At 39.3% G+C, this 13,012-nt stretch overlaps 1 pseudogene; it reads left to right on the forward strand.

Moving 5' to 3' along the window:
• Positions 1–1,737: 1,737 nt before the first annotated feature.
• LOC149266885 (putative UDP-N-acetylglucosamine--peptide N-acetylglucosaminyltransferase SPINDLY pseudogene) lies at positions 1,738–8,081 on the forward strand (annotated as a pseudogene).
• Positions 8,082–13,012: the final 4,931 nt, after the last annotated feature.

The following is a 13,012-nucleotide window of genomic DNA, read 5'->3' on the forward strand; positions in this document are numbered from 1 at the left end:
TGCAAAAGATATGATAATGCAACTTCAACAAGCGAAAGGAAAGACCAAGAAAGCTGCAACCAAAAGAGCATCAGAAGCTGCATCACAAGCTGAGCTTGCAAGAAATACCTCAAAGGATGCTTTATTAATGCAAAAGCTCGGGGAGTCCATATCTCCAATGAAAGAAGACTTTATTATGGTTCGTTTGCAATATGCATGTTCTCATTGTTGTCACTTCATTGTTTCTGGCAAACGCTGGGCTTGCAGCCAATGTAAGAGTTGACAATTATGTGATATTTGTTACGAGGCACAACAAAAGCTTGATGAAAGGGAGTGACATCCTGTCAATAGTAGGGAAAAAGCATTTATTTAATTCTGTTGAAGTCACAGATGTTCCTGCAGATACTAGGGACAAAGATGAAATTGTGGAGAGTGAATCCTTAAATACCCGTCAGGCCTTTCTTAGCTTTTGTCAAGGAAATCACTACCAATATGATACCTTGCCACATGCCAAGAATTCTTCCATGATGGTTCTTTATCACTTACATAATCCTACAGCACCTGCATTTGTAACCACATGCAATACCTGTCATCATGATATTGAAACAAGGCAAATAAGGCATATTTCTCTGTTTTAAGTTGTCAACTTCCAGGAGGTATTTAGAGCAGCTGAAAGAATATTTTAGAAAATTGAAAGAGGTTTTTATTCCTAACATAATGAGCTAGAAAAACCTCTTTCAGTTTCTTCAAATTGATTATGAGCTGGGAGAAATGAATGACTAAAGTTGCGCTACGAAACTGCTGTAGGTGCAGTTTTTAATTTCCTGTTTTACACATCTTCTTCAAAGACAGATTCTGGGCAGCTGGAGTAGTGTTTTAAAAAACCAAAAGCGGTTTTTGTTAATTACGGATTTTTTCACAAAAACCTCCTTCCGTTTTTCCAAATACATCTTCTGTGAGAAATTATGAGCTCTGTCTCAAGACATATTTTTCAGCCACAACATATGGGAATAGTTGGTTCGATTGCAGATTTATGGGTTAAATATGAAGCTGAAGTGAAGGAAGTTTTCTCAAATGATAGTGCTACTAAAGCTGTTGTTGAAGATACCCTTGATGACAATGAACGTGAGCCTGAGAGCTGAAAACAAAGCCTTGAAGAAGGAAGTTGTAAATTTGAAGATACAGCTAGGTCAACTAGCTCACTGACTTGAAGAAAAAGGTGCCATTCTTAGTTTTGGGTCAATTTTGTTTAAGCTCCATTATTTTGAAGTCATATAAGTCTCTTATACCTGTGGAAGAAGTCTAAAGAGTCAGAAATTCAAGCAAAGAATGCCTTAAGACAAATGCACTCTGTTTTAGCAAAAACAGCAGTTTCGTAGCGCGCTACGAAACTGCTGTAGGTGCTGTTTTATAAGAAAAACAAAGAGTTTAATGATGGGGTCAGTGAATTTTTGAATGAAATGCCTCAAGAACATAAGAGAGACCATACAAGACTCTCCTAGCTATTCAGAGAGTGACAAGTGTACTTTTTGGAGAAAAGGTGAAATATTTTGTCTTTAGCTAAAGCTTTGTTAAAGGTACTTTATGACCGAATTGTTAAGGTTCTGGTTATGGTTTCCGGTGATTTGGTTTGTACACCTGTTCAGTCCACAAGGCTTCCAGCTCATTGGGAATATGGTGATATGCGTTGTTTTTGAAGAATTAAAGAGCTGGGAACATGTTCTTTAAGTAGTGAAGAATAGTGGGAGACAAGAACCGTGGAGATTTGGATGCAGCCATTGCGTGTTATGAGAGGTGTTTGGCTGTATCTCCAAATTTTGAAATTGCTAAGAATAACATGGCTATAGCCCTTACAGACCTTGGTACAAAGGTGAAGCTTGAAGGAGATATACATCAGGGTATAGCTCATTACAAGAAGGCATTGCTTTATAATTGGCATTATGCAGATGCTATGTATAATCTTGGTGTCGCATATGGTGAACTACTAAAATTTGACATGGCAATTGTGATGTATGAGCTTGCCCTGCACTTCAATCCACATTGTGCAGAAGCATGCAATAATTTAGGAGTCATTTATAAAGACAGGGATAATTTTGACAAAGCTGTGGAGTACTACCAGATGGCTTTGTCGATCAAACCTAGTTTTTCACAGTCTCTTAATAATCTTGGTGTGGTCTACACTGTCCAGGGTAAAATGGATGCTGCTGCAAGCATGATTGAAAAGGCTATAATGGCAAATCCTGCATATGCAGAAGCTTATAATAATCTAGGGCTTTTGCACAGGGATGCAGGTAATATCATGCTTGCGATAGAGGCATATGAGCGGTGTTTGCAAATTGATCCAGACTCTTGGAATGCTGGTCAAAATCGCTTGCTAGCCATGAACTACATCTATGAGGGCGAAGATGTTAAGCTTTATATTGCACACAGGGAATGGGGCTGGAAGAGGTTATTTAACTCACATGCTTTCTGACTGTTATGGCATTAAGGATATAGTACTAATGGAGCGCAGGTTATATAAGTTCAAGGGTGATCAAAGTTTGAGACAGACAGAGGCCATTAATTTGGAGCACCTAAGAATAGACATTGAAGATTTGAAATTGGAAGCTGTGGAATCTTTGAAGAACTTTTACTATGCTGCAGTAGGGTAACATCCAATATTCCACCATCAGACTTAGAGATCAGTATGCTCGAAGGTGAAATTGTTTGGAGCAAATTCAAGATACAACACTCACTCCAATATTGAAGTTATCTCAGCTCTCAGGTTTTTCAAAAATAGTTCAGATAACTGATTATGCCCCTAGTGGTATTGAGCTGACAAGATCTTGATGCTGATTGCTTTCATTTCCAGATCATATATATCTCTTATCAAATAAGAGAAGTAGATGAGGACCAGGGACCATTAAAAATACAGTAGAATTTATTATGCATATTACAAGACTGTGTTTTTGAAATTACACAGCAGTTTCGTAGCGCGCTACGAAACTGCTGTAGGTGGTGATTTTAAACGCAGAGCTGCATACGAAAAGTTTTGGTTGGCACACCTGTCTACCAAGGAAGCCTCCAACATATCAGAAGCATGGTGTTACCCTATTCTCTTGGGTTATTAAAGAATTAAAGTATCCACTGCTGTATACTCGGTGATGGGGGACCAAAACCGAAAATTTAGGGATATTTTCGGCCAATACAGAACCGATCAAAGCCTTCGGTATTCAAAGCCAGCATGGGACATTAATTGCCCATCTTATGCCATCTCATGCCATCTCAGCTGAACGAAGAAGAAGCCAGGTGTCAAAGCTGCAAGAAGGAATCTTCATCGAAGGAGATAGAATTAGAGTTATAATTAAATTAGGACTTTTTAGAACTTCAGTTAGTGCTGATTGTATTTAATAGGTTAGTTCAATAGCGGATAGGGGTAATCAATGGCAATCATCGAGCTCCCCTCATGCTGGAGGTGGAAGCTCTAAGCAGTTAGAAGTATGTGTCTATATAGAGGAGAATGATCTATGTAATGGGGGTTGGATGTTTTTGAAGAAACAGAGTTTATATTGGCTTATGTAAAGACTTGTTACAGTGATATAAAAGACTACTTTTTCTTCTCAGGATTCATACTTTGTTCAGATGCTCAAGATGTATGTGGCTTTGTTTTATCCTTTATGTTTTACAGCTTTATAGATACACAATCACTCTGAATTCACCTAGCTGCTCAGATTTCCTGTGTGTATTTATGAGTTGAGGTTCATTTGAGAAATGTTTTGAGTGTTTAAACATTACATGCCCTGACTTCCATGAATGAGTAGTTTTATGGTTTACTGAAATGGTGTTTGACTCCATGAGCCCAATGGAAGAAATCTTATGTTGTCTGTCCAACCAGCATGTTTATTAAGTCTTCATTTCAAGAGTTAGCCCTCTTAGTGTTAATCATAATCAATAGTTTGTTTTGAGAGAGCCCTCTCAGACTAGGGAGGCTAATCCTTAGTCAAGAGTCTGGTCTGAAATAGTTACATAGAGTCTAACTGATAGCAGCCATCAGTACATGATTTTGTGATAACATTTTGGTGCGTCTGCCGGGAGTCTGAAGATTACTTATTCCCAAAATCATGAAGCTGAACTTCTGAAGGTAGCAGGAGCTCAGAAGGTTTTTTGAGGCTGCAAATCTACCTTGGCGACTCCATTGTTAAAGAATTCAAAAGTCATACATTCATGGTGATTCCACTGGAGGTATGAAAGACCCAGAAGCTACCATACTTAGTTCAAGGTATGCATGCATAGATTTTTCAGGAATTCATGGTTTCCCAAATCATTTTCCCAAGGATGCATATTTTCTAAGGAATGGTCCCAAATTTAATGGACAAGATTTGAGTTTAACTCTGAAGCATATCTCAGATTTCTGTCATTTTGCTGAGCTTCTTAGAGTTAAACATGAGGATGTTTGCATTATGTTATTTTATGATTCACTTCAAGGGAAATGCAAACAATGGATTGAAAGCTTTTCTGTCAAATCCATTAAGTCATTTCAAGACTTTTGGCTTATGTTTTTGGAGGAATGGATAGATAGGTCAGAGGAGGTGGCAAACTCTCCCTCAGTTGAAGGTTTCAAACAATGGAATAATGATCATAGTAAAGAAGAAACAAATGAATCTTTTTCTTTGTCCTTGTCCTCATATCTAAAATCCTTTGACTGCAAGGCAGAGGATAGGATGAGATTTTTGGATGAATTTGCTGAGGACCTTGAAAAAGAAATTGAAGGTTTAGAAGGTCAAATTCAGGCATATAGTTTTCATAATCATGATCATTATTTTCAGAAGTTTTCTATGGTAGAACGCAAGGAGAGAATGCTGGTTCCTTTCTCTTTCACGATTGAGGAACTGAACATTGTCGTTGAAGATCAGTTGGCACAACCTGAAAGTTACAAGAATCATCATCAAGCTGATCATGTATTCTGGGATCCTGTAGCTGACTACATGGAAGAGTTTTACTCTCAAGTTTTTCAGTTTTTCTATGAAGATCAGAGGCAATTTCAGTGGCAGTGGTCATCACAATATCATTGTGGCTCTGAACTCCGATGCAGTCAAAAAACTCAAATATCAGATAAAACAGAGGATTGGCTACATTGGAAATTTCATATTGATTGAGCAGAAAGAAGTTGAAATTGTTAGGGTAGGTAGGTAGGTAAATGCAAATAAGCTCAAGGTTGACTGAGCATTTTTTTTTTAGTAGATGTAGTTTTCTTTTTCCTAACAGTGATCAGCAAGCTTAAGCCCAAGGTGAATGCCCCAGAAGCTTGAAAGGGATGCTTGTCAAGCAAATTTCTGTTTGTCATAAATAGATAAGGCACTGGACCTGCGAGTTCTTAGTGTACCACAAGGGCACACTATCCCAAGTGGAGCCACTGTTATCACTGAAAATTCTGTTGCCAAAATTGCTCAGACTAGCTTAAGGACAAAGTGTTTTCGCAGCGCATAAATCCTTTAGCAGTTTCGCAGCGCAACCTGTTTTAGGTGATTTCGTAGCGCATAATTCATATTTTGCACTGGCTGCGCTACGAAATTGGGAAATGACAGATATTTAAAGCGGATTGATGGAAATACTGCAGGAAACGAGGTTTGTCAAGCTTGTCATATTTTGATGGTGATTATTGGCCAGGCGCTGCAAAAGATATGATAATGCAACTTCAACAAGCGAAAGGAAAGACCAAGAAAGCTGCAACCAAAAGAGCATCAGAAGCTGCATCACAAGCTGAGCTTGCAAGCAATACCTCAAAGGATGCTTTATTAATGCAAAAGCTCGGGGAGTCCATATCTCCAATGAAAGAAGACTTTATTATGGTTCGTTTGCAATATGCATGTTCTCATTGTTGTCACTTCATTGTTTCTGGCAAACGCTGGGCTTGCAGCCAATGTAAGAGTTGACAATTATGTGATATTTGTTACGAGGCACAACAAAAGCTTGATGAAAGGGAGTGACATCCTGTCAACAGTAGGGAAAAAACATTTATTTAATTCTGTTGAAGTCACAGATGTTCCTGCAGATACTAGGGACAAAGATGAAATTGTGGAGAGTGAATCCTTTGATACCCGTCAGGCCTTTCTTAGCTTTTGTCAAGGAAATCACTACCAATATGATACCTTTCCACATGCCAAGCATTCTTCCATGATGGTTCTTTATCACTTACATAATCCTACAGCACCTGCATTTGTAACCACATGCAATACCTGTCATCATGATATTGAAACAAGGCAAATAAGGCATATTTCTCTGTTTTAAGTTGTCAACTTCCAGGAGGTATTTAGAGCAGCTGAAAGAATATTTTCGAAAATTGAAAGAGGTTTTTATTCCTAACATACTGAACTAGAAAAAACTCTTTCAGTTTCTTCAAATTGATTATGAGCTTGGAGAAACGAGTGACTAAAGTTGCGCTACGAAACTGCTGTAGGTGCAGTTTTTAATTTCCTGTTTTACACATCTTCTTCAAAGACAGATTCTGGGCAGCTGGAGTAGTGTTTTAAAAAACCAAAAGAGGTTTTTGTTAAGTATGGATTGTTTCACAAAAAGGTCCTTCAGTTTTTCCAAATATGTCTTCTGTGAGAAATTACGAGCTCTGTCTCAAGACATATTTTTCAGCCAGAACATATGGGAATAGTTGGTTCGATTGCAGATTTATGGGTTAAATATGAAGCTGAAGTGAAGGAAGTTTTCTCAAATGATAGTGCTACTAAAGCTGTTGTTGAAGATACCCTTGATGACAATGAACGTGAGCCTGAGAGCTGAAAACAAAGCCTTGAAGAAGGAGGTTGTAAATTTGAAGATACAGCTAGGTCAACTAGCTCACTGACTTGAAGAAAAAGGTGCCATTCTTAGTTTTGGGTCAATTTTGTTTAAGCTCCATTATTTTGAAGTCATATAAGTCTTTGATACCTGTGGAAGAAGTCTAAAGAGTCAGAAATTCAAGCAAAGAATTCCTCAAGACAAATGCACTCTGTTTTAGCAAAAACAGCGGTTTCGTAGCGCGCTACGAAACTGCTGTAGGTGCTGTTTTATAAGAAAAACAAAGAGTTTAATGATGGGGTCAGTGAATTTTTGAATGAAATGCCTCAAGAACGTAAGGGAGACCATACAAGACTCTCCTAGCTATTCAGAGAGTGACAAGTGTACTTTTTGGAGAAAAGGTGAAATATTTTGTCTTTAGCTAAAGCTTTGTTAAAGGTACTTTATGACCGAATTGTTAGGGTTCTGGTTATGGTTTCCGGTGATTTGGTTTGTACACCTGTTCAGTCCACAAGGCTTCCAGCTCATTGGGAATATGGTGATATGCTTTTTTTTTGAAGAATTAAAGAGCTGGGAACATGTTCTTTAAGTAGTGAAGAATAGTGGGAGACAAGAACCGTGGAGATTTGGATGCAGCCATTGCGTGTTATGAGAGGTGTTTGGCTGTATCTCCAAATTTTGAAATTGCTAAGAATAACATGGCTATAGCCCTTACAGACCTTGGTACAAAGGTGAAGCTTGAAGGAGATATACATCAGGGTATAGCTTATTACAAGAAGGCATTGCTTTATAATTGGCATTATGCAGATGCTATGTATAATCTTGGTGTCGCATATGGTGAACTGCTAAAATTTGACATGGAAATTGTGATGTATGAGCTTGCCCTGCACTTCAATCCACATTGTGCGGAAGCATGCAATAATTTAGGAGTCATTTATAAAGACAGGGATAATTTTGACAAAGCTGTGGAGTACTACCAGATGGCTTTGTCGATCAAACCTAGTTTTTCACAGTCTCTTAATAATCTTGGTGTGGTCTACACTGTCCAGGGTAAAATGGATGCTGCTGCAAGCATGATTGAAAAGGCTATAATGGCAAATCCTGCATATGCAGAAGCTTATAATAATCTAGGGGTTTTGCACAGGGATGCAGGTAATATCATGCTTGCGATAGAGGCATATGAGCGGTGTTTGCAAATTGATCCAGACTCTCGGAATGCTGGTCAAAATCGCTTTCTAGCCATGAACTACATCTATTAGGGCGAAGATGTTAAGCTTTATTTTGCACACAGGGAATGGGGCTGGAAGAGGTTATTTAAATCACATGCTTTCTGACTGCTATGGCATTAAGGATATAGTACTAATGGAGCGCAGGTTATATAAGTTCAAGGCTGATCGAAGTTTGAGACAGACAGAGGCCATTAATTTGGAGCGCCTAAGAATAGACATTGAAGATTTGAAATTGGAAGCTGTGGAATCTTTGAATAAATTTTACTATGCTGCAGTAGGGTAACATCCAATATTCCACCATCAGACTCAGAGATCAGTATGCTCGAAGGTGAAATTGTTTGGAGCAAATTCAAGATACAACACTCACTCCAATACTGAAGTTATCTCAGCTCTCAGGTTTTTCAAAAATAGTTCAGATAACTGATTATGCCCCTAGTGGTATTGAGCTGACAAGATCTTGATGCTGATTGCTTTCATTTCCAGATCATATATATCTCTTATCAAATAAGAGAAGTAGATGAGGACCAGGGACCATTAAAAATACAGTAGAATTTATTATGCATATTACAAGACTGTGTTTTTGAAATTACACAGCAGTTTCGTAGCGCGCTACGAAACTGCTGTAGGTGGTGATTTTAAACGCAGAGCTGCATACGAAAAGTTTTGGTTGGCACACCTGTCTACCAAGGAAGCCTCCAGCATATCAGAAGCATGGTGTTACCCTATTCTCTTGGGTTATTAAAGAATTAAAGTATCCACTGCTGTATACTCGGTGATGGGGGACCAAAACCGAAAATTTAGGGATATTTTCGGCCAATACAGAACCGATCAAAGCCTTCGGTATTCAAAGCTAGCATGGGACATTAATTACCCATCTTATGCCATCTCATGCCATCTCAGCTGAACGAAGAAGAAGCCAGGTGTCAAAGCTGCAAGAAGGAATCTTCATCGAAGGAGATAGAATTAGAGTTATAATTAAATTAGGACTTTTTAGAACTTCAGTTAGTGCTGATTGTATTTAATAGGTTAGTTCAATAGCGGATAGGGGTAATCAATGGCAATCATCGAGCTCCCCTCATGCTGGAGGTGGAAGCTCTAAGCAGTTAGAAGTATGTGTCTATATAGAGGAGAATGATCTATGTAATGGGGGTTGGATGTTTTTGAAGAAACATAGTTTATATTGGCTTATGTAACGACTTGTTACAGTGATATAAAAGACTACTTTTTCTTCTCAGGATTCATACTTTGTTCAGATGCTCAAGATGTATGTGGCTTTGTTTTATCCTTTATGTTTTACAGCTTTATAGATACACAATCACTCTGAATTCACCTAGCTGCTTAGATTTCCTGTGTGTATTTATGAGTTGAGGTTTATTTGAGAAATGTTTTGAGTGTTTAAACATTACATGCCCTGACTTCCATGAATGAGTAGTTTTATGGTTTATTGAAATGGTGTTTGACTCCATGAGCCCAATGGAAGAAATCTTATGTTGTCTGTCCAACCAGCATGTTTATTAAGTCTTCATTTCAAGAGTTAGCCCTCTTAGTGTTAATCATAATCAATAGTTTGTTTTGAGAGAGCCCTCTCAGACTAGGGAGGCTAATCCTTAGTCAAGAGTCTGGTCTGAAATAGTTACATAGAGTCTAACTGATAGCAGCCATCAGTACATGATTTTGTGATAACACGACCAAGGATGAGTAAGAGGCTCTCAGCCTCCAAGTGGAAGCAAGAACTGACAGAGAGAAGCCACAATTCATAACATAAGCTGACTCATCCTCTCTGCTTACATCTATATATGGATCCCTCATCCCAGAGATCCAGGGGCTGGAATTTTGGTACTTTGCAGAGAATTGATGTTGGTTTTGAGATTGAGATTAGTGTATTGGGTGAGTTATGCTTTGTTGGAGGTGAGGAAGGGATTCCTTTGCTGGGAGGTAGATGCTGGATCGGGACTCACTTGGTTGTATCTCCTCCTGGATCTTCTTATTGCATCAATAAAACTATTTGAGTTTCTTCTACATGCTTGTGTATCAGTGATGTTTTGTTATATTTTCATGTTTAGCTTAATCTGATCCTAAGCTTTTTATGAATGTAAGTCTATATCTTCGTGTAGTTTCTCTCTTCTGTGATCTTGCAGGAATTTGGTGAAGCTGGGCCGGTAAGGGAGCAGGTAGCTGGAAGCTGTCGAAGAGGAGAGCGATTGGATCAACAAACTAGCGCAAGACACAGGTTAGTTTATCCTTCCTCTTGGTTTACATTTCATAAAGAAGAATATGCAAGTAGTTTTCCTTGTTTGTTGCTAAGGAACTGTCACACCTTAGAGTGGGATAGGGGCGTTCTGAATAGATACTTTTCCCAACAAAAAAATGGCGACTCCACTGGGGATCGTGTCTAGTTAGTTTGTTTGTGTTTCTTTTGTTGTTTGCTTCATAAACACAGAAGTAGCAATCGAACTGCATTTGCCATTATCAAATGCAAAGTAGCTGCTACTTCAATCCACCCATTGGATTTGTTTATGATTTGAATAGCTGATCCACAAATGCTCTAATTTCCCTTTGTGATAGCTCTTAGTCCTCCTTTAAATCATCCCTCTAATTGTACCTTACTGATTGCTTTTACTCGGCCAAAATCCATAGATTAAACTGCAAACCGTGACCCAGAACCCGGATAGAAGTCTTGTTTCTGCCCCAGCGCAGGCTCTGTGAAGAGGTTCTGCATTTCAACGCAGGTCCCGAGAGGGCTACCTGTGCTGCAATTCAGTTTCTCTGTGCAACAGGTGCGCTGATCAGCCCTTGCCCTGTGCAGCTGAGGTTCTTTGCTTCATTTTGTCCAGTTTTGTCTCTGATTTTTGCAGCCTGTTATCAGTGTGTGTACCTGTCTGAAAACCCCTTTTCTCTGCCTTAATTCCTCCTCCTTTGTACAAAAAGACTGTAGGTGTTCTTTGTGTATTTGTTACATCATTTACAGTTTTCCATTGAAAAGTAAAATAGTCATACTGTCGTCCTTAGATTTAGATCTGTCGTAATTGTCGATTTTTGATCTTAGGAGAAAGCTTCTTTGTTGTTGACAGTTGATTATACTTTTTACTTTTGCTTTGGTTTGAATTTGTCTCTTTCTAGTGTCGAAACGAGTGTTTGTTTCAAAATCATAAAGTGTCGTAATCTCCTCTACCTTTTTGATTTCGAAAAAGAAGCTTGTTTGTGTTGTTCACTTGAAAGCAAATTCAAATTTGTACATCAACTTTCTTTTTAGGCATCAATATTAAGAAAGTGAAAACAAATACATGCATTTGTGCATTTGCATATTGATAGTTTGTATGGTTTGATTTAGGAAAAGTGCATTTACAGCGTGTTCTTTGCTCTTTGAGAAAAGATTGTGTCTTTCTTTTCCCCTTGTAGCTAGGATTTTAATTGTTGAAAAGAGATAAATGCTTGCTTATCATCTTTAGATTGCATTTAGGAATTACATCTACATCTCGTGGTGATCCAAAAAGGCAAACTTCTAAGAAAGATCAACTTAAAATAAACTGAATGAATCTAACAACGCTTTGGAACTTAACGCACAACATAGAGGTCTAGGCTAGAGACGTGTTCCGGTGTCGTAAAACCTAGTAACTGTTGTCCTCACTGATGGTTGGGTGATTCCTCCACTGTGAGACGATAAGTGCCAGTACGAATTGTGCTCCCACGTACCGTCGAGTATATATTGGGAGACCCCTATAGGCTTAAAACCTTTTATCCATAGGAAGCCATGTCAGTCGCCCTACTGATCGCAATGCACCGAACACAGCATTCGGGAAGATTGACTGCCGTACCGTAAAACATATTCTGCAGTTTTGTGCTTGGTTTGGCACACCCTCTACCTAGATCTCCAGAGCAGTCCCTTTCGTTCCTTTTCAGACTCCTTAACGGAAAAGGTCCATCTGAGCACTTGTCACTTCAGGCTCATTAAAAATCGAAGGAGACTAGAGTCATCTTTTGTTTTTTCTCGACCCTTTAAAATTGAAAAAACAAGTTGTGTCCAAGCGTCGTAAAATTTATTTTAAACGGAATATTCATACCCTTTTCCTACATTGATCTTAGGTTGAGAAAATGGAGTCTACCAACCAAGGAATTCCCCTTGGTGGAAATCCTAGTCCCTTCTCCTCTTGGGGAGATGTTGGTGCACCCCATATGGCCACATTGTCGCTTCCAGGACTAACAATTGGCTTGCCAGTCTGGCTCTTCTCAACTAATGTCGTTCAGAACACCACTATTCCTGAACAATCGAATCAACAGTTAGACCGGTCCAGAGTTACCCACCAACCTTCTACTTCCTCTAATTCTTCCTCTCCTCCTTCCTCTTCGCTTGATGGGGCTGGAAAAGCCAAAGGTCAAGTTCCTAAGGAGAATAAGGAAAAGAAGAAGAAAGAGAAGAAGAAGAAGGAGCCAAAAGCGACTGGGGGCAAACGAGTGTCGTCTAACGAAAATCCACACACTGCACTGACCAGGCCTAAATCGCCATGTGTCATTTGCAAGGGAGACCACTTTCACAGAGATTGTCCTTGCATCCCTTGGATACTAAGGGACTGGTCTCCCCGTTTGCACAATCCGGTGGCGTCAACCTCTGATTGCCATGTTGAAAGCACACCGTCAACTAGCGAAAGTGAAGTCCCAGGACAAAAAGGGAGAGCTAGATCTCCCTGTAAACTGTGCGAAGGTAATCACGCCATCCACCGTTGTCCCTTCTTAGACGAAGCTAAAAGAGTTTTGGATGATCATTCGGTTTCACCGTTACGACTTCCTCCTGGATATAAAAAACTCTTGCCGAGTCCTTCGTTAGTTGAAAATCCAGCTGGCCTGCTCAAGTGGTCAGCTGAAGCGCCTGTCATTGATGATGAACCAGCTGAATCCATACCCGACGAAAGTCAAAAGGTCGAGGCGGCAGTTGACCCGGTCTTTCCTTCAGAGGATTTATCTTCGAATGACATAGTCACTGAAGAAAACAAGGATGACACCGTCCAAATTCTCTTCATCAACACAGACTCCGACGAACA

The sequence above is a fragment of the Pinus tabuliformis genome, chromosome 6 (assembly GCF_031772625.1).
Source record: "Pinus tabuliformis cultivar Carrire ecotype Pingquan chromosome 6, CPIR1, whole genome shotgun sequence".
Taxonomy (NCBI): Eukaryota; Viridiplantae; Streptophyta; class Pinopsida; order Pinales; family Pinaceae; genus Pinus; species Pinus tabuliformis.